At 36.8% G+C, this 27500-nt stretch overlaps 1 protein-coding gene and 1 long non-coding RNA gene across 15 annotated transcripts in view; one reads left to right on the top strand and one right to left on the bottom strand.

Moving 5' to 3' along the window:
• DTNA (dystrobrevin alpha) overlaps positions 1 to 27500 on the bottom strand; it is a 357757-nt gene that overhangs the window by 208912 nt on the left and 121345 nt on the right. The window lies entirely within an intron of this gene.
• LOC306642782 lies at positions 716 to 27092 on the top strand. Its single transcript, XR_013758686.1, has 3 exons — positions 716 to 9178; positions 9386 to 19815; positions 25677 to 27092. It is a non-coding gene; the product is annotated as an uncharacterized lncRNA (long non-coding RNA).

Below are 27500 nucleotides of genomic sequence, written 5' to 3'. Positions count from 1 at the left end.
CACTAACATCTATTGAGGGCTTATCATGCCAACCACTGTGCTAATTACTTTCCAAGCATCATCTCACTTAATCCTCATAGTAATCTTATTAGAAAGGTAGTGCTAATAAGGAAATGAAATCATAAATGCAATTGCACATAAATAAGATCTTACCATTCTATAAACCATTGTAACTACACCTTTAATACCTCTGGTAGTTCTGGATGCCATAGCTCACAAAATATATTTGAAGTATCTAATGAGAATAGGTGGTACCTATATAAAGACAGACTAAAAGAATACAGGGTTCTCTGGGGAAAAAAAAGATGTGTAGGCTCCAAGTCTTTGAATGGTCTGGAAAAGATGACAACAAACTTACCCACTGGAAATACTGGTACATTTCTAAGAGGTAAGTTTTGGGCCCATGAAAGGATATATTACTTACTATTAGGAGTAAGTTGAAAATAGAAAATAATTTTTAACATTCCAATGATTCATGAGCCGTAGGGCTATAAAAATTACTAATGTACATTTGGAAGAATAATGACATTCTTTGATAGTACCTCTCTTGGTGTACTAATAGAAAAAATATGACAGAAACAAGAAACTGTTTCAAGGCACTAATTTTATATTCTTTACTGACATTAGAACAGATATATTTTAACACCCAATCCATGGGTTTAGTATAGTGTCTAGTATAGTATAGTGTCTAGTGTATAGTATAGTATAGTGTCTCCAAGCTCAATAATGCAAGGAGAGTCACCCATAGGAGCCACAAGCTAGGAAACTGAATTTTCATTCTATTTTGAGGTAGAGATATTGGCTCCAGGTCGAAAAGATGATTAAGAGTGGCTCAAGGGGAATGGATCTAATTACACCATTACTATAAAAAGACTGTATCCCAACAGAAGAAGCAGGCGCAAAGCAGGTGTGTACAAGTAGAGAAAACAACACAACACACACGCTCACATGCCTCCTTCAATTTTTTCCAGTTGATTCACAGAACTGAACCTTCACCCATGAGGGAAGATTCACCTGACTCCTGGTCTCTCTGCACAGGTTCTTATTTATTGACCTGGAAGTAAACTGGGATGCTTGGAAGGTCAACTTCTGCTCTTCAAACACTTGATTTTCAGGAAGTGAGGATTTTCATCTTCTGTATCAGGTGTCAGAAAGCACTGTGATCAGAGATCTGTGTAATGAGGAAGCTTAAAGGTAGCACTCCTTTAACTCTCAGGTTCCCCTGCACAAATGATTTTATCCAAGTTTGGAGTCCTAGACTATTTTTTGGCTAGCATGAGAAGTAGAAGTTTAGGGATGAGTGAAGTAATGCAAATAACTTGCCCAGAATCTGTAAGAAAACCACTCCAATTTTTTATATTCTTATCCCACTTACACATAAACTAAAACAACAGCAAAAGTACTTTATAAGTTTGCCTCAGTTTCCTATTCTTTCCTTTACATATGGCATCATCATGAAGTGAGGTGGCTATGGGATAAGAAAGAGCTGGGGGGAAAAAGACATGCCTGTAAAGTTTTTTGGAAAAAAAAAAAAGAAAATAAAATGCACATAAAGATTAATCATGTCAAAGAGAAAGTGAGGGATATCCCAATCAATATGAAGTGAAAATAGAAGGTTATAACATCAATGTGATTATCAGAAAAGAACCAAAAAAATTTTTTTTAATTCCTGGTTTTCCCAGTAGGTCATTAACAAATTTTATCTACTAATTTGTAACTCAAAACAGTGAATTTTAGGCGAAAATTATAGCATTTAGGTGAAAAATAGTATTTACTGCATGTCAATATCATTGCCAGAGAATCTCAGAACTGAGGCTCTATCTTTAGAATGAGGAAGGGAACCTGCCAGAAGTATTTCCCCAACCATGGGAATAACATCTCCACAGGAAATCTTCCAGGTCTCGACAGCATTTGTGTTTGTGGATAGCAGTCATTTTGCAGACATATCTATTCCTAAATTGGTGATATCCCTTTACCCAAATCCCCATATCATCTTAAAAGCTGATTGATAAACATTGACATAATCCTCCCAATGCCTCTGGGAAATCACCGTGGTGCCCATTCTCTAGATGATAAACACAGACAGAGATTAATCTGTAAGCCCAAGAACGAATGGGGAGAGGGAGGAGAGCAGAGTGGAATTCGGGAGCATCAAATTGCCAGTCCTCTGAACAGAGTGTTCTTATCTCCAAAGAAGCCAATAAAGACCAAAATCATTAGAGCCAACTCTGAAAGAGCAAAAAACTGGCTTTAAGGATAAAGTTTTAACAATATTGCAATCTGTGGATTACTTCCTACAATTAAATTGAAAATTAAAACAGACCCAACAGTACAAGTACACATTAGCAAGATATGAGAGATGGTCCAAAGTTTATCTTTTAATAAATACATTCTTAAAGGTAAAATACTTGAGGCACTTTCAAAGATGTATTTGCATGCATGCACATACAACCCTCCACTCTATTTATGAATTTATCTAATTCATTTCTTAAAGAAAAGGAAATGGCTGTGTAATATTATCTGAAGCAAATTTTTTGTTTTTGTGGTCCTGGGATCAAATTTGTGGCCTCCTGTGTGAGGGGCAAGTGTTCTACCATTAAGCTATCTCCCCAGCTCTGCAGATACTCCAAGAATGTAGCCTACATTGAAATGCCTACTATTTGACTGATCTTTGAGCAAATCTTGAATTGGGACAAAGTTTCTAAAGAATCTGAAGGAAGCAAAACTAATCATCTTGGAAGTTCTATTTCTATTGGCAACATAGTCATTGTAGTGACACTTGCAATAGAATAATAATGCAGTATGGGACCAGGGGATTTATTGGTGCATATGTCCATCTACTCCAATTTCTCAGCCTATACAATGTATTTTAAATCTATATGCTCTGCTCTCGGCTTGTTTTAAACCACTGTACTGGTCTAGTCATTTTATTTAGATAATCTGCAATACTTTCCCAACTACTTTACTTTTACGTACACCCCCACTTCAACACAGTCTTCACAGAATGAAAATATGATCATCCTAATTATCATTAGATTCATATTGCATCTTCAGACAAGAACAAAAGGTTGAACATATCATAGAAGACTTGCCAGGGACAGCCCTTGTCTACTTTCCTAGCTTGGTTTTCACTACCACTCAGCCTCTGTGGGTTCCTACAACAATGGCCTTCCTTCGGTTCCTTACATATATTAGTCTCTTCCTAACTCAGATCCTTTGAACATGCTGCTTCCTCTGCCAGACAACTCTGTCCACCAGGCAACTCTTCCCTTTGTTAATTCCTACATTTCTTCATTCCTCAATGTCAATATCATTTCATCAGAAAGGCCTTCCCTGATCTCCAAACTAATTCAAATTTCCTTGTTACATTCCTTCACAGCACCTATTCTTTTCCTTCAGATATCTTCATCCATTCATTCCTCCATGCATGTAGGCATGCATTCACTGAGCACCTGTGGCTGAGCACCTAGTTTGCATCAAGAACTGTTCTGAGTGCCAAAGAAGCATGGTCCAAACTCTCACTGAGCCTCCATTAATCACAATTTGTGATGATATTATATTTATTTGTATGGCTATTTAATACCTCTTTTCTTTAAGACTGTGAGACCAAATATTAGAAAGGGCAATGAGGTTAAAAATCTCTTAATATGTCACAATTTTAGTGATAAAGCTAGATCTAGACACCAGTGTCAAATAGGTTGACACCTGTCCTCTTTTTTAGAACCACACAAAACAGCAGGAGTAGCAAAGACCACTACTTGTTTTCTTCTTCCTGGCACACAGCTATACTACATTTCCCAGACTCCTTGCTATGAAATCATGTGATTAATTTCCAGCTAATGGGATGTGAGCACAGGTAATGGGAGCCATTTCTGTGTCAGCTGGAATAAAGTTTTCCTGGGTGTTCAGGAGATTTCCCCTCCTCCCCTGTTTTAAGTTAGAAATAGAGAACCCTGTGATCTGAGAGGATGACAGAATCCTAAATGCAAGGAAGGGACCTGATTTTCAGAAACACCTCATGGAGAAAAGCCACCGACTGACCAGAAACATTGCTGGTATGTGGAGACATTATGGGATTTATTTGTAATAACAGTTACTACCTCATTTGTGGGTTTTAAAACATGTTAGAATTTAGGGATATTATCCATTTTGAATCCTGGGTGTGTGTCTTAATGAGGTTCATTGAACCATTCAGTCAAATATAAATCCTGATTCATCTCAATTCCTAGCAGAATTCTGTGGACCTCTTAAACATAAAATTGATTAATTTCTAATGGGGATTTATAGAGAATAAAAAGTTGTTTGAATATGTGGTATATGCTCTAATTCTTTTAAAACAAAATTCAGTATTCCTGATGTTATGTTGCTTTTAAAATAAAAGTAATCTAAAGTGTCCAGTTTATTCTAAATATTGACTTGTGGTACATCATCTGGTATAAATGTTAAAACTATTGATTACTACCCTAGTAAATTCATGTCATTTGCCTAATAGTTCAAACTGACTTTTGGACAGCTATAACCAACCCTTAATATAAAATACATTTTTCCTCTAATAATGTATAAAACATAACCTAATTTTGTGTTATTCTCTGTTTGAGCCACATCTTCCTAATTTTAAAACTATCAAGTTAAAAACACTTCTAAAAACAAGCTTATTGGTAATTCTAACAAATAACTTTTGAGTGTATAATAGACAAATGACAGACAGGAAATTAAGTAATGTGCCCAGTTTTTTACTGCTTTTTTTCATCATATAACGAGGAATGTTGCATTGTTTTTTGATTAATTCTGAAGTAACTGATACAATAGCCCTTTGAAATGCTGATTTAAAGGGTATGGCTTGTTGAAAAGGCAGGAAAACAGACATGACTTGAAATAAAAATGAATGCCAGCCAAGTAGTACATATATATGCAGTTAAAATGATCACATGCCATGTAGTGATAAACAAAAATAGGAAGGGGATGCAACTTATGTCTCCACCTCCATTTCTGGATCTTTAGGTGAGATTAAGAGACTAGGTGATAGAAATGTGTCTAGAGGAAATATTAATAAACGGGACACATTTTTTTTTCACAAAATAATTACAAGACTAGGAAATGAGTGAAAGAATAAAAGATAATGTAAGGCAGGTTAAAAAAGTCAATTCAGCTGAGGAAACCTCTGAATTGTTTGTATTTGCCTCCTCTCATAGTCTTCTAGAAGAGACACTGGATAACTAAGAGACTCCCATTTGTTCCAGAGACATTGTTTGAGTGTGCTTGCCCAAAGGCTCCATCAAGGAAGCCCTTTTCCATTTCTGGGGTTGATATAACTCTGCCACCTCCTGTGAGTCTAGTGCATACACTCTGCCTGTGTTATCTGATCCCTTATTGAGGTTTATTGCCTACTTCTACATACATAGATACATACTTTTAGATTTTTCTATGAATAGGAATGTCTAGAATGGAGAGGGCTTGGTAAGTTACTAAAGCTAATATCCATTCAACAAAATCTAAATTTTTTTCTTTCCTCAGTCAACATTAATTCTTAAATACTTTCCCACATTACAGGGTGGGATTAATGACACTCTCAGCCCTTGCCAATTTTGTGAACAGGCTTGAAAATCCACATGCAAATCTTATAAGCAGTAAAAAGAACTACCCTACAGGCTAGATCCAGGGTTCACCATAAGTGTCAAATATTGAGGATAATAAGCACCTTTAAAATCACACCATTAATTTAACAAAGTCCTCTATGTGGCATGCCCCTTTCCCCTCTGCCCAACAATGTCTTTTAGAATCAGAATATACAGGCTAGTGTCCAGCTTTATGAAAATCCATATTTCTAAGGTAACTCCCACATCATTTTAAAAGCTATGGGTCAAATAAGCTTTAGAGACTTAGTCAAAGACTTTGTTTTCTTCCAGTGGGTAAGTGATCATAATTAACGCACCAGGTTCACAACCTCACAAATATGCACTAAGAACTCCCAAAGGGCAAGAATCCAAAGAATGAATTTGCCATTTTGAAAATAAATTCAAATACTTAGTATATATTAAAATGTGTTCTGGGGTGCAAGGAACATTAGAAGGAATGTGATGAGCTCTTTAGAATATTATGTCTTTTTATATTTACTGTAATAAAGGATTCATTGTGCAAAGGTCTAAGCATTCCAGCAAGCTGCAGCAATACTAAGAAACGCTAATGCCAGATGCATTTTATATCCATATTAGGCTGAAGAAAAAAGACTGGTTGAAGTGAACTAAAAATTATGGTTTTCTTTTGCTTGAAATTTTTGTAAAATGTCACTGATGTTCTTTTCAGATTATAAAATGAGGCGCCAAATTGTGTATTTCTAGAGTATTAGTGATGATGATTGCAAGTATACACATCGATAGTGACTAAATCAAACCTGAGCTCAAAAATAAACTTAGAGATGTTTAAGTGACTACAAAGCCTTGGAGAGCCTTCTGGCTCCCTAGTAGGATTTAGGGATGTTTCAAAGTCTGTCATTCCAGAAAGACTTCTGAAATAATGATCATGTTTAAATTGGAATATTTTAATGTTATTTTATTAGCTTCCATGTAGTTTTATTTGCTATAACTCAGCTAATAAATATAAAGATTTTTAACCATCATAACCTTCACAAAAATATTCTCTTGGTAATAATAGTCAATTCCTACATATTCCATGAATCACTTGGCTTTGTGGGTATTTGGCTCTCTCTGGAATTTCTCTAGTTTCAATCTCTATGTGCTTATTTCTACTACTTATTTAAGATTCTATCAGAGCATGAGTAGGATATTAAAGGAACATAAATGCACTAGGATTTGGCAAGGGAAGGCTGAAAGTACTTACTCAAATGAGTTTTAACTTATTTGTGAACTTGAAATATGTTATTCCTATTTTCCATTATCCTCCACAATTGCATTGGCCACTATAAGAGTGATAGATAATTTAGAGAAGCATTCGAATATACAGTTGAAGAAAGATGTACTATTGGATAAGCTGTTGAGTTGTGGTCTGGCAGTTAGCTTTAGGCTATAGAAGTTTATATTTTTTTACAATATATGACGGGGATATTTAATAAGGTATGGGGATTTAGCAAATCATGTAATTAAAGAGTATACAACTGGATTGTTATGATTTATATAATAATAATTTTATTAAGATTTCATGTTGGCAGCTAGTTCTAAAATGTTGATCAGAAAACATAATCCCAGTTCCTAAAGAGAGTTTGCATCATATCATCTAAATGTGTTTAAGGACAAAATTGGGATAAAAGTCAATGCTTCTGGTAAATAGTCTAGAAAATGAAACTTGTGGATGCTGGTGAATTGTTGTCAACATTTCTGGTTTGTCCAGTGAAGATATTATCAAATCTTCTTTTACCACCAAAGATAAGAATCTATGAGCTCTGATTAGAAGTCCTCATAGTTAACACAACAAAGGCCTAGTGAACTGAGCTCTATGACATGTTTTAGTACTCTGCATTAAGGTACATAGTCCCTTTGCCCACTGAAGACTGGCCATATCCCATGATTAAAGAATGTCACCAGAAATAGCCACCAAATTTCTCCCCTGAGTCACCGGCTCCAGCCCAACTTAATACCCAGAGAAGTATTGCAACAGCCTGCAGCTGAGTTATGGCATGCTAGTGACCAGCATGAATTCCAGGCTAGTGTTCAGCAAGCATGGTACAGGGTGGTGCTAGAGTGACATTTCTGGGAGGGCTGGAATTCTGTAAGAAAAGAGACTTAGCAATGGAGCCAAGGCAATATGACTCCCCAGGAAAGCCAGTGGAAGTGCTGTGGAATGTGCAAGCTGGTTTCCTGTCAGGAGACTTTGTTCCCTCCACTAAGGTAGTAAGATTGGGTACTTAAATGGCATTCAAGAGTTTTAAATAGCAATGAAAATGCTCATCCTCAAAGCAGTGAGGTCTCTCAAGACCCTGAAAATCCCAATATGGAGAGTGGAGCTATACAGAGCCACCCTGCTTTGATTTGGGTGACCTTTAAGGAGAACCTTTTAAGGAGCTTATAGCTCCAGAGAGCCTTCATTCTTGGCATCCTAGGGCAACATCTGATTCTGCTGTAGATGCTCCAGTGGGTTCCAAGAATACCTCAGTGGTCCCTCAAAGACTCTTGCTATGAAAAGGATGTAATGAGAACTCAGGAGAAAGTTTCTTCCTGTTGTAGTAGTAGTTGCTCTTATCTAGGTGATAATCAATACATAGAGTTGAAAGGCAGCTAGGAATCAATTCAACGAGAGGTCTGAATATAGTACAATCCCTAAATAGTAACAGTACTAGAAACAATATTCATACCTATTTGGGGGGTTGCAGTTTGCCAGTACTTTGCTCTATGAGACTGTTTTTCAGGGATTACTATTTAACTCTCAGCACACTATAAATAAATAAAACTATGGAATATAATCTATTAAATTTAGTTCTCTGGTGCATAACATTTTTTGTCCTTTCTGTCTCTTTATAGTCCAAACTTCAGTCTCACATGTCAACTTATTTATGCTAAAATAAACCAAAGATCCAAAGAGAGAATGAATTCTCCTCAGTTCATACCTAAAACACAGTGCTTGGTTCCTTGGGTCACACTTTTAGAAGCAATGATATTTGAGAGAAGAGCAAGAATCGGGTCAAGGGATTAGTGGATTTCCTCCAGAAAAAGAGTCCCTTGCTATAAGCAGATGGTTGGATAATTGAATATTGATATTGTCTAACTTGGAGAAGAGAAGAATCAAGATTATTTGGATTGTCCTTGTCACATGAATAGCTATGGCTATCATGTGATGGGAGAATGGACCTGTAGAGTCTGGTTTCAGAAGGCATAAAGCAGAGGGGAGAAGGTCTAGAAATGATAAATGGATGAGCTTTCTAACATACTCTGAAATATTCTGAGCTGCTGTGGTCATGGTGAGTTCCAGGAACTAGAGAGGACAGTTTTCCAGGAATCAATTACATCCATCATTTTACTTGCTCATAACAGGGTACACAGACATTACTTAATAAATGTTCTCATTAATTATCACATAATTCATCTTTATAATTATTTTTAAGTACAGGATTTGGTAAGTGCCTAAGTTTTCATAGATTTCTGAGACTCTATGATTCAATAGACTTTACTGTCACTGTCTTATCTTTGTGTTCACACATTATTTGCCCTGGGTACTAGAAATATTCTAGGTTGATTTTTTTTTATGCAAAAATGAATATTTCATTTTGGTAGCACTAAAAGAAAAAAAAATCAAATCCACTGTATTTCTACACTGAGGTGAAAACAATGTTTAAAGTTTCTTATCAATCAAATACATTCCAAAAGAAAGTGTGTTCTATGAAGGTTCCAAAGCACAGGCAAATCTTAACACAATATACAGGAATCAGTAATTCTAGGTTGATTTTTATTTTCATATTTATTTTCCTAGAAACAACATTTAGTATATGTTGCCACGGCAATTATTAATTAATTATTAATGAAATCTCTTCTCTCAGCTTGTACCTATGTGAATTGACAGTACTTAATCAAGTTTCAATTTCCTTCTTAAAAAGGAAACCAAAGAACAACAACAACAAAACCTCTAAGACAAATCAACCCTTTATATCCCAAGAAAATCAGCTAAAAGTCCACAGGAAAAACAAATTGCAACAAAACCAAAAATCAGAAAAAACTGTTTTGAAGAAAAATCTTTGAGATTTTCATATGAAAATAGGGTATAGTTGGTTCTGGAGTAAGCTAGTTCAAAGCTGGAAGCAATCTAAACTCTAGTGAGATTTATATAGATGAAGCAAACCATCAGGCCTGACTTAGATGCAAAGTGTGGGAAACATTCTAGGCAGCTGGGCAAAGGCTGGTACGCAAGAAGCCAGAGGTCTAGAAAGATTGGTAGGCATGTCAAGAGGTGGGAACTTGAACTTAGAATGTGGCCTGATACAGTTGATACCTGTTTGTGGGATGGATGAACACAAGTGAAAGAATGAAAGTCTGTGGAATAGCAGTGAAGATATGTGTTGTGGGCATTAGGTCATCCTGACAAAGCTGCAGTCACTGGAACAGAGACAGAGGGTGGGCATTGTGACAGGGACCAGCTACTCGACCTTGAGCACGAATTCAGAATAAAACCTGAAGGACAATTGTCTATATTCTAAGGAGAAACGACCGTAAGTCAGTCTATGGGTGCTTGCATTTCTGCACCAGTGTTGAGCGAAGGGAGGCAGAACTAGGCTGAGGGACACGCAGGCAGGGAGCCAGGCAAATCACCATGTGGCTGCTGGGTCATGAAATGGTCTGCAAGGTGGAAAGAGAAGGAAGCTACAGATGAAATGTTGTTGATAACATGAAAACATCAAAAGGACTGCTCTCTTCTATCATCCAACTGTAGGTTAACAATCATTTCTGACATTTTGAAACTTATGTTAGGAGAAATTTGCATCCAAGGCTTTAGTGGAAATTTTAAAACACAATAATCTATACCTTAAAAGAAAGTTTATTTTCATGTATTCACTAGATTGCAGAAAAGGACCTTGAAACTATCATCCCAATCCCATCTCAAGAAACCTCAGAAGAATGCAACCAAATGGACATAGCAAAATGGAGCTGGTGATGTCACAACTTTTGTGGTGCTGTCTGTTGGGGAGACAGCTGACCTCGCAGTTCCTGCTTCATTTTCCAGTTGAGAGAAATGCTGAGATCCCATGAAAGCAGAGTGGAAATAAGAACTTGACACTACCGCCCATCCCAGGTTTAACTTGTATTTCTTTCCTTTCTAGAGGTGGAGTAAATCAAGACCTGTTTATAGCTTGATCATGAATTATGAATTTCAACCCAAGAAGGACTCTAAAAGCCTTGGCTGGAATGAGTTTTTGCATTACTATGCCATTTCCTGGGTCTCAACCATGGGTGATGTTGCTGCCCCTCTCTGGGGACACTGGCAATATCTGGAGACAGTTTTTGTTGTCAGAGCTCTGTGTGTCTGTGGTGGGGCTGGGGGGGGGCAGGGATATTGCTAAATATGGCACAATGCACAGGAAAGCTCCCCACAATGAAGAACTATTTGCCTGAAATATCATTGTACCTAGATTGAGATTTCCTGATCTAGGCTGAATGTCTACCTCCCAGAAATATGCCTGGAAATTAGCAGATGATCAACAAATACTTAATAAAAATATGATTGTATGCCAAGATCAAATGTCAAAACAGATTATTCTGAGTAGGGGAATAAACTTTTCATTTTATTGTGGGCATGAGTACCATATTTCCTTTTATTTGTGAATTACACAAATAGAAATGCTTATGAATTAAGGTGATGGCAACATGTCCATACCTAGAACACAGAAATGTAGGAACTAATGTGTTCTCTGAGAATTAAACTACAAATCTACACATAGTGAGCTGATCCAAGGTATGCAGGTTCCCCTGAACATAAAGGAAGGTGGTAGGCAGGTCAGAGATCAGCGACTGTCAGGTACCAGCTAAAAACATAGTTTGGATTTACATGACCTAGATTCCAATCTCAGCTCCACTGTTTTCCAGGTGGGTAAGTTCACTAAACTTCCTGTCTCCATTGTCTTATTTATAACAGGAGAGTAAGTATATAGCACTTGCCACAGAGTTGCTGTGAGGAGTACATGAGAATGTATTGAAACAATTTAGTAAGTGCAATGCCTAGAACAGTACTCAGTAAGAAGAAGCCGTTATTTACAAGACTGACCTATATAACTTCTTCACCTAGGGTATTAGCTGACTGGAAGGAATTAGGTGTTAATGAGAACTACAGGAAGTCCACACCAGAAGCCTAGAAGAGCAAGAGCCAGAAAAGGAATTCATACTTACTGCTATCCTACCATATGTCAGGCCTTTTATTAAGTGTTCCATACCCATTACCTCACTTAATTCCCAGTGATACTCTAGCCAAAAAGGTTAAGTAACATAGAACAGTGAGAAGTAGAGAGAGCTGAGATGCCTGGGACCTGTCTGACAATGAGCAATGCTAACTCTTTCTAGTAAATCAAGAGGAGTTTCCCAGTCATTAGCAAAAATGACAATGTCCAGTTCACATGGAAAAGAATCTGAGGGCAATTTTTCCTTGCCGTAGAAATATATGCTTAGCTTATGCCTTCAAATATTTGAGTGACCCTGCTAACTGCCCTTACTCCAATTTAATATTATTAAGCGACTCCTGGATGCTATTTCCCTGCTTACATCTGCCTATGGATGATGAATGGGCAGTTAGCCCATGAGCAAATCCTTGTAGCACTTACATGAATGACTATAAAATGTAACAAACTGCTCTGTGGCTTCTCAAGTTTGCTTCCGTGAGCGCCAGCAATACGAATTCATCTTGAGAAAAACTGTTTGCACCCATACATGACAGGCAGGCCAGCTTCCATGTGGTAATGATCAGAGAGAACTCTACTAGCAGACTGTGGCTGGGTGGATGTGCTTTGTGGAGGCAGGACCCAGCTGTATGCTAATCTTTGGCCTAATAGCATTTGACAGCAAAAACAGAATGGCATCTTAATTATTTTACATATTTACCCATTAGTATGTTTAAATATGGTTTGTCTCCTTAGAAATTTGATGTTGAAATTTGGTCACCATTATGGCAGTACTGAAATGTGGGCCTCTATGAGGTGATTACCTGGTGAAGAAGGACTGACGCTCTTCTCCTGGGAGTAGGTTTATTCTCCTGGGAGGGAGTTAGTTATCCAGGGAATGGGTTGTGATAAAGGGAGGCTGCCTCTTGTGCTTTGTTTCTTCTACTCTAGCCCTTTTTTGTTTGTTTGTTTTTTACACTGAGCTCTATTCCCAACACTTTTTATTTATTTACTTTTATTTTGAAGACAGAGTGACTAAGTTGCTTAGAACCTTGCTAAGTTGCCGAGGCTGGCCTCACACTGGCTATTCTCCTCCCTCAGCCTCCTGCATTACGGGGATTACAGGTGCACACCACTGCATCTGCTCTTCAGTTCCTTATTAATCACCCCGTCTTAGGTATTCTGCTATAGGACTAGAAACTGTACTATCATTAAGAGATTTACCTCTTTGTATATTTTTTTCCACTTGGGTACTTTCGTTTCCTTCTAGTTCTGGGGTAGAAATAAATTATTTCCTGAAATTTTCCCCTGCATGGGCAGCACTTTTTAGATGATGATAGTGGTTTTACATTTATGAAAGATCTGATAAGAGTAGCTGGAGGGGGGCAATGAACTACACTTAATTAAATTGTTTGCTAAAAGTAAACACAGGAATATGCCATGATAGCAATAATGACTGGCTGTGACACAAATTATACTTGGGGCTGAAGATATACCTAGTTTCTTTGCTCTTAGCACAATATTAGAATATAATTCCAGTCATTTCCTTTCTCTTGGGATAATTTAAAGGGGAAATAAATTGCAATTGAATAAGCAAGGCATTGTGTAAGTAAATATAGCATTTATTTATTTAGGAGATCAGCCTGGATAAGGCTACTGAACAACTTGCAGGTGCCAACCGTTTCCATCCCTTTTTTCTATAGGTTCCTTTTAGAAAGACCTGGAAATCAGACTTGATGACAATACCCCATAATAACTATTCACTGATCATCAATATCTCCTATGATATTTCAAAACCATGAGCAAAGTACTAAATTCATTTTAATTAACCTCAATGATCTGCATTTTAGTTGACAATTGAATATTCTATGGTATTGTGACTTTGGATCCTGTAGCTCAAAAGCTTAAAAACTGTGGGTGAGGAGGGAGATATTTTAAAATAAAACAAAACAAGATACATTTAGAAATAGGCATTCTGTGCTACAGCATTTCAGTGTGACCCATGGACTCTTGGGGTCCCCGAGACTTTGTCAGGGTATGCACAAGTTCAATACTATTTTCATACTGATGCTAACACATCACCAGCTTTATTGGCCAGATTACCACTTGCACTGATAGCTCAAGAGCAATGATGAGCAAAAATTTTAGCCTCTCTCTAAGAACTGAGGGAGTTTCTTATGTCGCACTGCTACTAATTTTTAACTGCAATTAAAAAATAAGCATTTCACTTCAGTTTCCCTGATGGAATGGGGAAAATCATTAATTTTTCTAAATCTCAACATCAAAGTTGTATCTTTTTAATATTTTATGTAATGAAATGGGAAGCATGCATAACACACTTTTGCCACACACCAAGGAGTATGTTTGTGCATGCATGCATATAAAGGATTTGTGCAAATGACTGTGAACTGGGCTAGCTGCTTTTTATGGAATGTCATTTTAAATCAAAGAAGACTGACAAACTATAGTTATTCAAGTTTGAGTGTTTCACAAGTATTTTTTTACTTGTCACTTTAAGTAAAAGAAATGACAGTATTTGTTGCCAATGATAAAAATGAAATTTTAATTAAAAATTAGAATTCTGGAAAGCTTGCATCTGCCACCATGAATGTGACAACTTCTCAAAATATAAAAGACTTTTCTGATGATACTGATGTTTATATTAACAAAAACATTTTTTATTATTGTAAAGTAAAATGTGTCAATATTTGGAGGATTTGCTTAACTCAGTAAATGCATACCTACCAAGCAACCAATGCATGAAGTAATAAAATCACACATAGGCAAAAAGTCTATACAAAATACGAGAGAGATAATGGATATAAATGTGAGAAGTTCATTGATAGAGCTTAAGATTTCACATCACAGCTCACCTTTAAGAAATAATTACCTGTTGGATGTAAATGAGTATAGCCTTTATGGAACACAGCATGGCAGTTACTTAAAAATTTAAACCAGAATGACCATGTGATCTAATTCCACTACTGGGCAAAAATTCAAAGGAAATGTAATCAGCACGTTGAAGAGATATCTACTCCCATGTTCATAGTAGCACTGTTCATCTGACAAGATATAGAATTAATCTAAGGGTTCCACAGCAGATGAATGGATGAAGATAATGTGGCACTCATAAAAAATGGAATACTACTCAACCTTAAGAAGGAAATCCTGTCATTTGCAACAGCATGGTTGAACCTGTAAGACATTACATTAAGTGAAATAAACCAGGCAGAGAAAGACAAAGAATGCTTTGCTTTACTTGTATGTGGGATCTATAAAAGTTGAATTCATAGAAATTAGGAAGCAGAATGGTGATCAGCAGAGACTGGGGTTGGAGAGTGGAGAGAGGTTGGTCAAGGACACAAAATTTGTTAGGAATAAGTTCAAAGGAGCTATTGCACAACATGGCCATTCCAGCATGTACACTTATTTCAAAATAAGTTGTACATTATCTAAATTTATATGTTTCAGTTTAAAAAATTGAAAGTTAAGAGAAACAGTGACTTCTTGAGTTCAGGTTTCATTAACCTTTTGTCTCTGTGACCAAAATACCTGACAAGAACAACTTAAAGGAGTGAAAATTAATTTGGGGCTTAGGGTTTCAGGCATCTCAGTCCACAGATGGCCAACTCAACTGCATCATGGGGGAAGGGCCCAGTGAAGGAAAGCTGCTCAGCTCATGATGGTATCAGGAAGCAGAAAGCGTGAAAGCAGAAGGGGCCACAGGAAGAACATCCCTTCCAGGGCACATCCCATTGAACCCCCTCCTCCAGCCACACCCTACTGGCCTACCACCTGGTTACCACCTGGTCAGTCCATTCAAACTAGGATGGACTGATTAGGACACAGTTCTCACAATTCAATAATTTCTCATCTGAAAATTCCTGCATTAATAATTAATTAAGGAACTTTTGGGAGACACCTCATATTCAAACCTGAACAATATCAAAGACTATTCACAATTATCTGAAAAGGCAAGCAAAATTGTCTAATGTTGTGTTATTTAGCTTTTAGTCATTGCAACAAAATATCTGACAAGAACAATTTAGAAAAGAAGTTTATTTTAGGCTTATGGTTTCAGAGGTCTCAGGCCATGGTTGGCTGATCCACTGCTCTGGGTCTGAGATAAAGGAGGACACCATAGTGGAAGGGTGTGGTGGAGAAAAGCTTAAGGCAGCTGGGAAGCAGAGAGCAAGGGAGGAGCCAGGGACAAATTCAATTCCCAAAGGGCATGTCCCCAGTGACCTCCTTCCTTCTGCCATGTCCCACCTGTCTATAGTTACCACTCAGTAATCCATCCAAATTATTAACCCACCAAGTGGATTCATCTACTGATCAGGTTACATCTCTCATAGTCTAATCATGTTACCTCTGAACATTTCTGCATTGCCACATGAACTTTTTTGGGAACACCTCATATACAAACCATAGCATACATTTTTCAACTATATATCTATGTGAGGCTGAATTCTCTTCACATATGTCAAACAAATCAACATATTGCAATAGAGGTAGATATGAAAATTTGACTGCCCTTTATCAAGCTAAGACATTAAAGAGATTTATAAAAATGTAAAACTGCTATTTTTCTTGTCAAGTGTTTTTGCTTATAAATTATGGTTTATTTATTGTAAGAAAGGTGTCCCGTGTGTCATGGTAAGTAATTTGTTCTTATATTTGGCTGAATGGATAAGTAAAAAATTTTTAAATTGCTTAGTGTTAATTTCTAATTTGGAAAAATATCAACAGATTTAATCCACACAAAGTTCTTTGAGAGTTTTTAATTATTTGAAAGAGTAAAAAGAGGGTCTGAGATTAAAATGTTCCAGAAGAGCTAGTGTGCAGGCATGCATTTTGGGCAAAGAAAGTAATTATTTTAGAGAAAAATGAAGAAAAACACAGCCAAAGAGAATGAAAGACAAAATTTGGGCAGCCATGCTGTACCTATCTTAACCTCAAATTCAAAAAGTGCCTTGAAATACAAATACACTAAGTATATAGACACTATTTTTTTTTTTTTTTTGGTTAGGTGTTAAGGAAGTACCTGAGTTTTGCCTAGTAATAACTATGATTGTACTCTATTATGTATTGCACAAGTTACAGTAGATTTTATGTAAGTTACCTCATCAATCAACTGAATCATATTACTTCCACTTAAGCCCACAGACCTCCATTTTGATGATGCCCAAACATTTGGTTGGAGTTTTAAGACAGGCAGGATTTGTTTTTCACATTTATTCTCTTTTTTTCCTGCATTGAAAACTCAGGAGACTGCACTACTCCACAGGCCTGCAGGTATGGGTGTCTTTGGGCTCATCCAGCGCTATCATTAATATAATGGTGGGTGGTCAGACAGAGAGTAGAAATGTTTGTGTGTGTGTGTGTGTGTGTTTCTCCACAAAATATATTGTTTTTAGCAATTATAGGAGCCCTTGGAATTTATGACCTGTTAATAATGCGTGTATTCAAAACATTTTCTGGGTGCCACCTCTTCCTCTCCCATTCCTACCTGACTGCTTTCAATTTCTCAGCTTGCAATTTTTTTTTGCTTCATCAAACATTATCATGCTTTGTAATACACCTGATCTGAATTCCTTTTTTATGACTTTCTTGCTATCAAGATCTTTATTTTTTTCTTTTTATGTTATAATTAAATTTAACATCCACTCAAGCAATACTATTAAACATTTTTCAAAATTTCATATTGTTTTATATTTTCTTTGATTTCAGTATTGTCCCACTGTAACTTGTAAGTTGGCTACTATAAATACAGTGTGTTTCAACTAAGAGCTTAAATAGGATTTTGTGAGTTGGGCAGAGTACCACCTTTCTCTAGTATTGTATTCTGAATTCTGAATGATTAACTTACAGTGGACTTCTGGAACTCGACATGACTGTAAATAATTGACTTAATCCAGTTATTAGAATAGTTACCATTACAGCATCCTAAGGAGGTATATTGACTTAGAATTTGGGATTTTCCTCATCAAATATGGCACAGTGGTTATATGTTTAGACTCTGGAGATCATCTGTGTTCAAATATTGGTTTCACTGTTTACTAACAGAAATTTCTTATCTTATCCAAGGGTACACTAATTCTTAACTTAGCAAATAAATTCTTGTTATTAAAGAAAATTTCATTATCTTCATTAAAGTGAAAGGATGTGAAAGGAAGCTTTTAAAAGTGCATTTAAAAGCAACAGAAGTGAATTAGTGAGTTAAAATTAAGATTTCTACATAAAAGATGTAGCAAAGAATGAAATTTCCTGATGAAATTTTTTTGTTTCTAATGCTCATAGGAAGAACAATTAGGGTAAGCTACAGTTGGCATATTCCACAGGAACAAAATTTACCAGTAAAGCCCTGAATGATTTTTGAAATAGCTGAGAAATCCCGCTGATAGAAAGATTCTCCCTGACAGGGGACAAGAGTTCAAGCCGAGTTCTGGCATTTTCTGCAAAGGACTTTTCCAAAACAACACCAGGGAACTGTTAAATAAGGCACCATGCCCAGAGTTATGTAGAAATCCACGACAAAGGACAGCAGCATAGTTTGCAGCTATCACATTAGAAAGAGCTGAGATGCAAGAGGAATCACTTGGCTTACTTTCTAAATGATCCTCCCCTTAAATTACCCTTAACAATGGGAATGTAAGCTTCATGGACTGGTAAAGCAAAGTTGACATGAAATGTCCCAAATGTACAAGCCTTTTATGTGTATGTTACCACACCAGGAGAAGGAAAAGGACAATGCCATGTAATCTGTTTCTGATGCTCAGGGATTTACAAATCCTTAGTGAGAAATTTACATAAAGTCTATTTTCTTTAATTAAAAAAATATTAGATTGAAAATGTTAGGAGACATACAAGATGATATTGATTAAATACAGTTCATTAGGAATGGTGAGAAGTAGTTAGCAAAAAACAAACAAAAATTACAGTGCTGCCAAATGGAGAATAAACAGATTCCTTTAAATTAAAAACAACATAATGCAATGAACTTAGAAGATGGATTTTAAACTGGAGTCAAATATTAAAATAAAATGTGCATGATTATGAAATTCCCAGTAGGAGTAGAGCTGAGTAAATTTCACCACAACCCAATTGTTTCAGTGAATGAATTTAAAAGGAAATCTCATCTGTGAACTTTTCCAGGCACAGTGACTCTTGGGTGATTAATTAGTTTACACGTGGGAGTCCCTGGTGTTGAGTTAAAACAACATGAACTAAAGAATATTTTCAAGACAACTTTCTTACATTTAGCACTGTTAGTCACTCTCTACTTCTTAGAACTGTTCGCTTTTTGTTTCTTGCAATCTTTTTCCTTGTCTCTTAAATATGGGATCCCTAGTTACAATGTCCCCTTCCAAAAACCAGTCCAAAAACTTACTAAACTAAATAACACAATGTTTCCTCAGTTGAAAAAAGAAGGGTGGGGATATAATTATACCCTCCATCAAGTAAGAGTATATTATAGAAAATTGCAATGATAAAAATAACTTTTAAGTCTTTACATAGGGCTTTCTATGAATCAGGTATTGCTCACAAAGCACATTAACCCCTTAGTCTTTACACTAGGCTTGTGTGGTTGGTATCATTATGATTCTCATCTATAGTGGCATAGAGAGTTTGAGTAATTTGCCAATGGCCACAGCTAGTAAGTGATAGAGTTGTGATTTCAGAAATTCAGAAGAGTTGGGTCACACAATGTCCCAGGATATGGCTGGGGAGCAGGATGTCGGGAGTGGAGTATCTGAAGTGGGGTGAAGGTGTTTGGAATCAGGGAAACCAAGGCCCTGAAAGACTCTCATTTTCATGGATTATATGCCCAGATGCAAAGTCACTCAACATGGCAGTTACCAGGGTTGTATTAAATACTACGTACTGGCTTCTAAACTCTTCAGCTTATAAGTGGGTGACAGTGATCAGTGATCATCAGAGGTACAGAGAGGTTAAAGTGGAGGTCATATGCCTAAGAAGAGATTTTTATTCAAGAATTTTAGATACAGGTGATCCAAGATGGCGGACTAGAGGGTGACTGCATCTCCAGTCGCTCCAGAACCCAGGATTCAAGAAGGGGAGGCATTGAGAGACTCGGACTAAAATAGAACCACGGGGTGAGTCTCCACCACCCGATGAAGCTCGGCCAGGCGGCAGGCCAGGATTCAGGTGGCTTATTAGAGTAGGGCAGGGCAGATAGAGTCTCCCCCAGGCAGCCCTGAGCACTCTGGCGGTGGGCTCCTCCCACAGGGCCAGATTCTCCAGCTTCGCGGAGCAGGCCCCCCAGTGAGAGCCTTTCTGCACAGAACCAGTGCGCAGTCAGCTCCAGCCCGCCCGCAGATTGCTTCAGAGACCAGGACAGGGCAGCCAGGGATTTCCCCAAACAGCCCGGCTCCCTCTGGCGGGAAGCACCTTTCTAGGCTAGCTTCTCGGAGCAGACTGCCCAGTGAGAGCCTTTCTACACAGAGCCAGCCACAAGTCCCCAAGCCAGCGGAGACCTCCGACCCGCAGGCAGCCTCTGGGACCAGGGTAGGGCAGCCAGAGACCTCTCCAGGTCTCTCTCCCTGGAACCAGAAGCAGGCTAGGGGCAGCATTCTTTGGAAGCACTGCATTATCAAGTTACTCCAAGACTTCAGGCTACTGAAGGCCGGGAGGTGATACACTGTAAATCTACAGGGACACTATAAGCCAATAGAGGAAATCTGCAATATTACTGACATATAACCAATATGAGAAAACAAGGGAAGAAAATGTCCCAAACAAATCTAGATACTATATCAATAAAACCCAATGACAGCACAGCAGAAGAAATGTCAGAAAGGGAGTTCAGAATGTACATAATTAAAATAATCAGGGAAGCAAACGAGGAGACGAAAGAGCAAATGCAGGCATTGAAGGAGGAGATGAAAGAGCAAATGCAGGCATTAAATGATCGCATCAAAAAAAAAAAGAGCAAATACAGCAAATACAGGAAAAAGAGCAAATACAGTTAAAAGAGCAAATACAGGAAGCAAAAGATCATTTCAATAAAGAGTTAGAGACACTGAAAAAAAACAAACAAACAGAAATCCTTGAAATGAAGGAAACAATAAACCAAGTTAAAAACTCCATAGAAAGCATAACCAATAGGATAGAACACCTGGAAGACAGAACCTCAGATATTGAAGAAAAAATATTTCATCTTGAAAACAAAGTTGACCAAACAGAAAAGATGGTAAGAAAACATGAACAAAATCTACAAGAATTATGGGATATCATGAAAAGGCCAAATTTAAGAATTATTGGGATTGAGGAAGGCTTAGAGAAACAAATCAAAGGAATGAACAATCTATTCAATGAAATAATATCAGAAAATTTCCCAAATCTGAAGAATGAAATGGAAAACCAAGTACAAGAGGCTTATAGGACTCCAAATATACAAAATTACAACAGACAAACACCAAGGCACATTATTATGAGAATACCTAACATACAAAATAAAGACAGACTTTTAAAGGCTGCGAGAGAAAAGAATCAAATTACATTCAGGGGGAAACCAATAAGAATTTTCAGTCCAGACCCTAAAAGCTAGAAGGGCCTGGAACAACATTTATCAAGCCTTGAAAGAAAATGGATGCCAACCAAGAATCTTATACCCAGAAAAACTTACTTTCAGATTTGACGATGAGATACGATCCTTCCATGATAAACAAAAGCTAAAGGAATTTACAAAAAGAAAGCCGGCATTACAGAACATTCTCAGCAAAATATTCCATGAGGAAGAGATGAAAAACAATGATGCAAATCAGCAACGGGAGGAACTAGCCTAAAGGAATAGCCAAATAAAGGAGAAACCAAATCATGTCAAAAAACAAAAATGAGTCAAATGACTGGGAATACAAATCATATCACAATAATAACCCTGAATGTTAATGGCCTGAACTCATCAATCAAAAGACATAGACTGGCAGATTGGATTAAAAAGAAAAATCCAACAATATGCTGCCTGCAAGAGACTCATCTCATAGAAAGAGATACCCACAGACTAAAGGTGAAAGGATGGGAAAAAACATACCATGCACACGGACACAGCAAAAAAGCTGGAGTATCCATCCTCATTTCAGATAAAGTGGACTTCAAGCCAAAACTAGTCAGAAGGGATAAAGAAGGACATTACATACTGCTTAAGGGAAGCATAAATCAGCAAAACATAACAATCATAAATATCTATGACCTGAACATTGGCTCATCCATGTACGTCAAACAAATCCTTCTCAATTCCAGAAATCAAATAGACTACAACACAATAATACTAGGCGATTTTAACACACCTCTTGCACAGCTGGATAGATCGTCCAAACAAAAATTGAATAAAGAAACCCTAGATCTCAATAACACAATCAACAATTTAGACTTAACCGACTTATATAGAACCTACCATCCATCAAAGAACGAATACACTTTCTTCTCAGCAGCACATGGATCCTTCTCTAAAATAGACCATGTTTTATGCCACAAAGCTAGTGTTAGCAAATACAAGAAGATAGAGATACTACCTTGTACTCTATCAGATCATAATGGATTGAAATTAGAAATAAATGACAGAATAAAAAACAGAAACTTCTCCAATATTTGGAGATTAAATAATACACTATTATACGATGAATGGATAACAGAAGACAACAGGAGGGAAATTAAAAAATTTTTAGAAGTAAACGAGAACAAAGACACATCATATCAAAATCTCTGGGACACTATGAAAGCTGTACTTAGAGGAAGATTTATTTCATGGGGCACATTCAACAAAAGAAGTAGAAATCAACAAATAAACGACTTAACACTACAGCTCAAAGCCCTAGAAAAAGAAGAGCAGACCAACACCAAAAGTAGTAGAAGACAGAAAATAGTTAAAATCAGAGCTGAAATGAATGAAATTGAAACAAAAGAAATGATCAGAAAAATTAACAAAATAAATAGTTGGTTCTTTGAAAAAATAAACAAAGAGAAAGAGGGAGAAAACTCAAATTACTAAAGTTCGGAATGAACAAGGAAATATCACAACAGACACGAGTGAAATACAAAACATAATTAGAAGCTATTTTGAAAATCTATACTCCAACAAAACAGAAAACCTCGAAGACATCAACAAGTTTCTAGAGACATATGAATTACCTAAACTGAACGAGGAGGACATACACAAGTTAAATAAATCAATTTCAAGCAATGAAATAGAAGAGGTCATCAAAAGCCTACCAACAAAGAAAAGTCCGGGACCAGATGGGTTCTCAGCCGAGTTCTACAAAACCATTAAAGAAGAGCTCATTCCAATACTCCTTAAAGTATTCCATGAAATAGAAGAGGAGGGAACCCTCCCAAACTCATTCTATGAAGCCAATATCACCCTGATACCTAAACCAGACAGAGACACATCGAGGAAAGAAAATTTCAGACCAATATCCTTAATGAACATTGACGCAAAAATTCTCAACAAAATTTTAGCAAATTGCATACAAAAATATATTAAAAATATAGTGCACCACAATCAAGTGGGTTTTATCCCAGGGATGCAAGGTTGGTTCAACATCCGGAAATCAATAAATGTCATTCACCATATCAACAGACTAAAAGTTAAGAATCACATGATTATTTCAATAGATGCAGAAAAAGCATTCGATAAAATACAGCATCCCTTCATGCTCAAAACACTAGAGAAAATTGGGGTAGTGGGAACATTCCTTAACATTGTGAAGGCCATCGACGCTAAGCCCATGGCCAATATCATTCTAAATGGTGAAAAACTGAAAACATTCCCCCTAAAAACTGGAACAAGGCAGGGATGCCCTCTTTCACCATTTCTATTCAACATCGTTCTTGAGACTCTAGCCAGAGCAATTAGACAAACCAAAGAAATTAAAGGGATACGAAATTAAAGGGATACTCAAACTATCCCTGTTCGCTGATAACATGATTATATATTTAGAGGAACATGGAAATTCCACCAGAAAACTCTTAGAACTCATAAGTGAATTCAGTAAAGTAGCAGGTTACAAGATCAATGCTCATAAATCCAATGCATTTTTATACATGTGATGAATCTTCAGAAAGAGAAATTAGGAAAACTACCCCATTCGCAATAGCATCGGAAAAAATAAAATACTTGGGAATCAATCTCACAAAAGAGGTGAAAGACCTCTACAATGAGAACTACAGAACACTAAAGAAAGAAATTAAAGAAAACCTTAGAAGATGGAAAGATCTTCCATGTTCATGGATAGGAAGAATTAATATTGTCAAAATGGCCATACTACCAAAAGTGCTATACAGATTCAATGCAATTCCAATTAAAATCCCAATGATGTACCTTACAGAAATAGAGCAAGCAATTATGAAATTCATCTGGAAGAATAAGAAATCCAGAGTAGCTAAAGCAATCCTCAGCAGAAAGAGTGAAGCAGGGGGTATTGCAATACCAGCTCTTCAACTCTATTACAAAGCAATAGTAACAAAAACGGCATGGTATTGGTACCAAAATAGACAGGTAGATCAATGGTACAGAATAGAGGACATGGACACAAACCCAAATAAATACAATTTTCTCATACTAGACAACGGTGCCAAAAATATGCAATGGAGAAAAGATAGCCTCTTCAACAAATGGTGCTAGGGAAACTGGAAAACCATATGCAACAGAATGAAATTAAACCCCTATCTCTCACCCTGCACAAAACTCAACTCAAAATGGATTAAGGACCTTGGAATCAGACCAGAGACCCTGCAGATTATAGAAAAAAAAGTAGGTCCAAACCTTCAACTTGTTGGCTTAGGATCAGACTTCCTTAACAGGACCTCCATAGCACAAGAAATAAAAGCAAGAATCAACAACTAGGATAGATTCAAACTAAAAAGCTTTCTCTCAGTAAAGGAAACTATCAGTAATGTGAAGAGAGAGCCTACAGAGTGGGAGAAAATCTTTGCCACTCATACTTCAGATAGAGCACTAATCTCCAGAATCTATAAAGAACTCAAAAAACTCTACACCAAGAATACAAATAATCCAATCAACTAATGGGCTAAGGAAATGAATAGACACTTCACAGAAGAAGATGTATAAGCAATCAACAGATATATGAAAAAATGTTCAACATCTCTAGTAATAAGAGAAATGCAAATCAAAACTACCCTAAGATTTCATCTCACCCCAATTAGAATGGCGATTATCAAGAACACAAGCAACAACAGGTGTTGGCGAGGATGTGGGGAACAAGGTACACTGATACATTGTTGCTGGGGTTGCAAATTAGTGCAGCCACTCTGGAAAGCAGTATGGAGATTCCTCAGAAAGCTTGGAATGGAACCACCATTTGATCCAGCTATCCCACTCCTTGGCCTATACCCACAGGACTTAAAATCAGCATTCTACAGAGATACAGCTACATCAATGTTCATAGCTGCTCAATTCACCATAGCCAGATTGTGAAACCTACCTAGATGCCCTTCAATTGATGAATGGATAAAGAAACTGTGGCATATATATACAATGGAATATTACTCCGCCATGAAGAATGATAAAATTATGGCATTTGCAGACAAATGGATGAAATTGGAGAATATCATGCTAAGTGAGATAAGCCAATCTCAAAAAACTAAAGGACGAATGATCTCGGTGATAAGCGGATGAGGACATATAATGGGATAGGAGGGGTTAGTGTTAGGGTTAGGGTTAGGGATAAGGAGAGTGGTAAGAATGGAGGAAGGAAGGATTGTATAGAGGGAAAAGAGGGGTGGGAGGGGTGGGGGGAAGGGAAAAAAATAACAATGAATCAAACAACATTACCCTACGTAAATTTATGATTTTTAATAAAAAAATGGAAAAAAATAATTTTAGATACAGGCATAGAAACCACTCTTCCAAAGCAAGGGACAAAAATGCCAACCACAACATCCAACCCTGAGGCACAGGGTTAGTAGAGGGTGAGTAGAATAAGCAACTTTCTTTTGAGAGGGTTGCCGGAGATGCTATGTTATCAGAGGCCCAGTAGCCTTCAATCAGGGTGAGAAGATGAAGAAAAACTTAGGGAAAAGAGTGGCAGCGTGCAGGTTTCTTGGGAACAGTAGAGCGAAAGCGTTAGGAGAGGGCTAGCTCAGGATGGACTGTTTGGTGTAGTTATCCAGGACAGGACAGGTTTTTATGTTGGCTTGTGGGTGACCAAGTTAATAGGCCTGGGAAGCATGGAAAATGGAGGAGCCCCTAGGTTTTCAACTGCACTTTTCTGAATGTCCAGGTGAGTAAGGGCATCTCAAGCTTACTTGAAAGATTTCACTGAGACCTGGATTCATTGATTTTTCTGGAGAAATCTTAGCCCAGGAAAGCAGGTAGCGAATAGAATTCCTGAGACCAATACTTAGAGACCTTCTGAGTTAGGACTGAAAGTACCACAGTACCACATGAATCAGAAATCTAAGCAACAATGGTAGCAACACGAGATAAAGGTAGGGTGGAAGGATAAAAATGAAATCAGTTCTGATCTCTGTGACATTGCAAATCTACTTGCTAGCTCTTAGTTCAGTTACTTACGAAAATTCCACCAAGTCTACTAACAGATTACTCATTAGAAAGTATTGTTTTAGTTTGAAGCATCTCCTGAGGTAATTCACAATGAGAAAAATATTCAAGCATTTTAACTTATATTAAGAAGTCTGGTTGTGGTAAACTTTTTGTATTTTAGTTGAAACTGTAAGTGAGCTGTAATGAGAAATGAATTGTCCCTTATTAAGAAAATAAAAAGAGCATGTGTGAGTGTTGTGGAGAATTTTTTATTGTTAAAATAATTTATAATACTCTATTTCATAATATTCCATTTGATATAATAGGACACATGAAATTATGCAACTAAGAATAAAGTTGCTAAAATTAACATTATTCACTGAAGAGATATTATATTTGAATATTATACTTTTTAAGTAATTGGCAGACTATCAATGCAGTAGGTATAGCATGTCTTACCCAGTTTAAAAATAGGTTCAAGTATGAAAAAAGGAAATGTACACAGCTTGGTAGAAATCAAGGCAGCCAATAATATGTCACATAGCTATTGTTGTGCATAAGATATATCTTTAGGAACTTGGAGGTTTTATATTTACAACAAATACGATTTTTATCCAGGGAATATGCAATTTTGAAATGCCAGAAGGTTACTGGAAATTCATTGATAAACAGTTATTTAAAAAAGCATCAAGCAAGATTTAGCTGGATCAATGGGAAAAAAATCTCAAAGACCATAATGTAATTTGAACAATGTATAAGTAGAGGCCAGCTAGCTTTATTTATAAAATTGTATGTCATGTCTAAAGATCTTATGACAAAGGAGCATCAAAAGAAATCACTGTGTCATATGAATCCTTTATCAAATTGTTTCAAAACATTTCAGTAGATTCATTTAGCACAGTGATGTTTTGTATCTTTCAACTTCTTATTTTATTAAAAATAAGGTGATTTAGAGATATTGTTTAACAGAGAAAGAAGGCATAAGTAGAATTTTATTATTCTTTCTTTCTTTCTTTCTTTCTTTCTTTCTTTCTTTCTTTCTTTCTTTCCTTATTTTTGATGTATTGGGGATGGACAATTGGGGATGGACCCATGTTAGGCAATACCCTTGAGCTATATGCTTTGCCCATAGAAGAAGAATTTTAAATGTCTCCCATAAAATCTACAGAA

The sequence above is a fragment of the Sciurus vulgaris genome (genome assembly GCF_902686455.1).
Source record: "Sciurus vulgaris genome assembly, chromosome: 13".
Classification (NCBI taxonomy): domain Eukaryota; kingdom Metazoa; phylum Chordata; class Mammalia; order Rodentia; family Sciuridae; genus Sciurus; species Sciurus vulgaris.
The sequence above is the reverse complement of the archived record's forward strand: the minus strand, read 5'-3'. Positions and strand labels throughout refer to the sequence as shown.